The following is a 4,186-nucleotide window of genomic DNA, read 5'->3' on the forward strand; positions in this document are numbered from 1 at the left end:
ATCCCAAGCAGGCTCCATGTTGCCAGCACAGAGCCAGATGGGGGCTTAAACTCACAAACTGTGAGATCGTGACCTGAGCCCAAACCACCAGTGGAACACTTAACCGACTAAGCCACCCAGGCACCCCAAAAAAACAACTCTTAACAATAGAACGATATAAACAAATGCTAAATGGATATTTTAAAATTTCCTTTCTTCAAAATAATTTTATTTTTTAGTTTAAGTGTCATAGGTCAGTACCAGTGAGAAAAAAAAAATAAAATTGTGTGTGTGTCTATATCTTGCTTCTCACGGAAGTTTCACTATCTTGCTTACTTGAAATTCAGTTAAGTGATGCACTCCCCTATCTGAGACACAACATAAAAAAATATATTTAAGGGGCGCTTCGGTGGCTCAGTCAGTTAAGCGTCCGACTTCGGCTCAGGTCATGATCTCGCGGTTCGTGAGTTCGAGCCCGACGCGCGGCTCTGTGCTGACAGCTCACAGCCTGGAGCCTGTTTCGGATTCTGTGTCTCCCTCTCTCTCTGACCCTACCCCGTTCATGCTCTGTCTCTGTCTGTCTCAAAAATAAATAAACGTTAAAAAATATATATATATATTTATATAAATTTATATATTTATATAAATAACCATATATATATATATTTATATATATAACCAAAGAATGTAAGTTAGGGGATCTGTGCCTTTTTTTTTTTTTTTTTTTTTTTTTTGAGATAGGGAGCGGGGAAGGGGCAGAGAGAGAGAATCCCAGGCAAGCTCTGCACTGTCAGACTGGAGCCCAACGTGGGCCTCAATCCCATGAATCAGGAACCATGAGATGGTGACCTGAGCCAAAATCAAGAGTCACACAGACGGAGTTAGCCACCCACTCGCCCCAGGGGATCTGTGCTCCTAATACTTTCCTTGTGGGCTAGCTCTTCAGGCCTATTTACTTTTACTTTACATACAATGCTGACTGTTCTAGTTATTTAGGTTCTAAGGCCCTGGGAGATTCCTATCGAAGGTGTGAAGGAACTGCAGCCCCAAGAACAGCCACAAGGGAGGAATAAAAACATTCTCTGAGCAGCAAACTGGAAAAGCACCACAGTGTGAGGCCAGGAGCCTCCCATACCTCAGACCCAGGAACACTATCATGTTTATGGGATCACCCGCATTAAGGATGAGTTTTCAGGGAAAAGTTGTAAGTGTTCAGTATCACATGTTAAAGGAGGCAAGAAAATATGCGATATAATTTTAGAAAGTTTTCTATTATGATTAGCTTCAATGTACAAAAATCAGTATATGGAGTGGATAGACCCTTGGCCACTTGAAAATGTAACTACCCAGAACGACTTATTTTCCTCTGCTTTGAGGATACAGAGAAACACTGGGGTATGTAAAAGAGAACTTGAAATTTTTTTTTATTAGAATTAAAAAAATTTACCCAAACTCTGCTACTGACTTGTTGACATCAGCCTCACATTTCTTACCTGTAAAATGGGGATGTCTAACCTATGGCACCTGGGCACACATGTGAAGCACTTAATACATAACAAACACTATCACATGCCCAGCATGATTTCCTATTCAAATTTGGGAGTTACCCCCAAAGTATTATCTATGACATCCTCTACTCAGCCTCAGACTTAGTCAAAATACTCATTTTGGTTACCTTGGTGATCGATTCTGATTTCCTGGAACAATTCTTCCTGCCTCCTTACAATGCTTATGTATATATTTTTAAGTTTATTATTTATTTTTGAGAAAGACAGAGAGAGTGTGAGCAGGGGAGGGGCCGAGAGAGAGAGGGAGAATCTCAAGCAAGCTCCGTGCTGTCAGCGAAGAGCCCGACGCAGGGCTTGAACTCACGAAACTGTGAGATCCTGACCTGAGCCGAAGTCAAGAGTTGACCAACTGAGCCGCCCAGGCGCCCCTACAACACTTATATTTTACTCCATCTTCTGCGTAGTTTCTAAAAACAATTTGGCCAACTTTAATAGATTGTATTAAGTCGTAAGTTTACAATCTGTTTCTTAACCTCTGCCTGCCATCATATGCTACTAAGCCCCATTGCTACATCTAAAGAAGGACCCACATTCCTAAATGTGAAGTTTGCGTGGACTGGCCGTGCAAGCTTGCCGGGGAAGCCTGGCTTCACTGCTCCAAGGTTTACACCGAGATTAAAATAATTTTAGGTCATGTCCAGTTGAATTCTTGGCACGGATTTATCTTCTGTAAATGAAAATAGTCACATACCAGAAGGGGAAGGAGGGCCACTGGTATGACTTACATGAATTTTTCCTCTCGTTGAAAACTATGGCTTTGTGACTATCTTTCTACGTACAGCTATTGTTAGACATCACATCACATTACTGTTAGACATCTTACAACAGTAAGAAGTGCTTTCAAATCCTCAGTTTGACCTCATTATCCATAATATCCTAAAGATCCCAATTAATGGCCCCTTTGGAATATATAAAACTGAGGTCATTATATTCTGATGTCTGCTAACAGAATGTGAGTTCACACAGTCCATCTTTTCTGGATATATTCATTAAGATGTAGACTGTTTTAACTCCCAAGAAACTGGGTAGAGAAGGAGGGGGTGCCTGGGTGCTTCAGTCGGTTAAGCAACTGACTCTTGATTTCAGCTCAGGTTGTAATCTCGAGGTTCGTGGGTTCGAGCCCCATGTCAGGCTCTGCACTGACAGTGCAGGGCCTGCTTAGAATTCTCTCTCTTTCTCTCTCTGTCTACGCCTCCTCTGCTCATGCTCTCTCTCCCAAGAATAGATAGATAGATAGATAGATAGATGAAAGGAAGGAAGGAAGGAAGGGAGGGAGGGAGGGAGGGAGGGAAGAGGGAAGGAAGAAACAAAGGAAGGAAGAAGGAAGAAAAAGAAAAAAACTGGGTAGAAAAGGAACATATGTCACCATAATAAAGGTCATATATGGCATGCCCACAGCTAACATCATACTCAAAAGTGAAACGCTGAGAGATTTTCCTCTAAGATCAGGAATCAGACAATGATGCCACTCTCACCATTTTTATTCAACACACTATTAGAAGTTGTAGCCACAGCAAGTAAGCGAGAAAAAGAAACAAAGGAAAGGAAGAGGTAAGACTGTCACTATTTGACTGTCACTATTTGCAAATGACATGACTATACAGAAAACCTTAAAGATTCCAACAAAAAAAGTTTGCAGTTTTAAATAGTTTCCGTAAAGACGCATGACACAAAGTCAATACACAAGAATCAGTTGTGTTTTCATACAGCAACAGTGAATGATCTGAAAGACAAATTAAGGAAGCAATCCCACTTACAACCTCAGAAGGATTAAATACTTAGGAATGAATTTAACCAACAAAATGAAAGATCTGTACACTGAAAACCAGAAGACATTGATTAAAGAAATTAAAGAAGATACAAATAAACATAAAACTATTCTGTGTTCATGGATGAAAAGAACTAATATTGTTAAAACGTCCAAACTACACAAGATGATCTGCAGATTCAGTGAAATCCCTGCCAAAATTCCAGTGGCGTCTTTCATGGAAATAGAACAAATAATTGTCAGTTCTGTACGGAGCCACAAAAGGCCCTGAACAAAGCAATCTTAAGAAAGAAGAACAAAGCAGGAGGCATCACACTTAATCATTTCAAACTACACTCTAAAGTTATAGTAATCAAAACGATGGGGCGCCTGGGTGGTTCAGTCGGTTAAGAGTCCAGCTTCGGCTCAGGTCATAAACTCACAGTTTGTGAGTTCGAGCCCCGCATCGGGCTCGGTGCTGACAGCTCAGAGCCTGGAGCCCGTTTCAGGTTCTGTGTCTGTCTCTGTGCCTCTGCCCTGTTCGTGCTCTGTCTCTGTCAAAAATAAATAAACAAAACAAAAAAAAAAATTTTTTTTAAAGTGGTATATTATTGGCATAAAGCAAACACATAGGTGAATGGATGGACTTGAGAGCCCAGAAATAAATTCACACACGTATGGCCAATTAGTCTTCAGCGAAGGAGCTAAGAATATACAATTAGGAAACGGATATATCTTAATAAATGTCGGGAAAACTAGACAGCCACATGCAAAAGAGTGAAACTGGGCCCCTTTTTATACCAAACTTAAAAATCAACTCGAAATGGATTAAAAGCTTGAACCTAAGACCTGAAACTATAAAACTCCCAGAAGAAAACACGGGGGTTAGCTC

The sequence above is a fragment of the Leopardus geoffroyi genome, chromosome D4 (assembly GCF_018350155.1).
Source record: "Leopardus geoffroyi isolate Oge1 chromosome D4, O.geoffroyi_Oge1_pat1.0, whole genome shotgun sequence".
NCBI lineage: Eukaryota > Metazoa > Chordata > Mammalia > Carnivora > Felidae > Leopardus > Leopardus geoffroyi.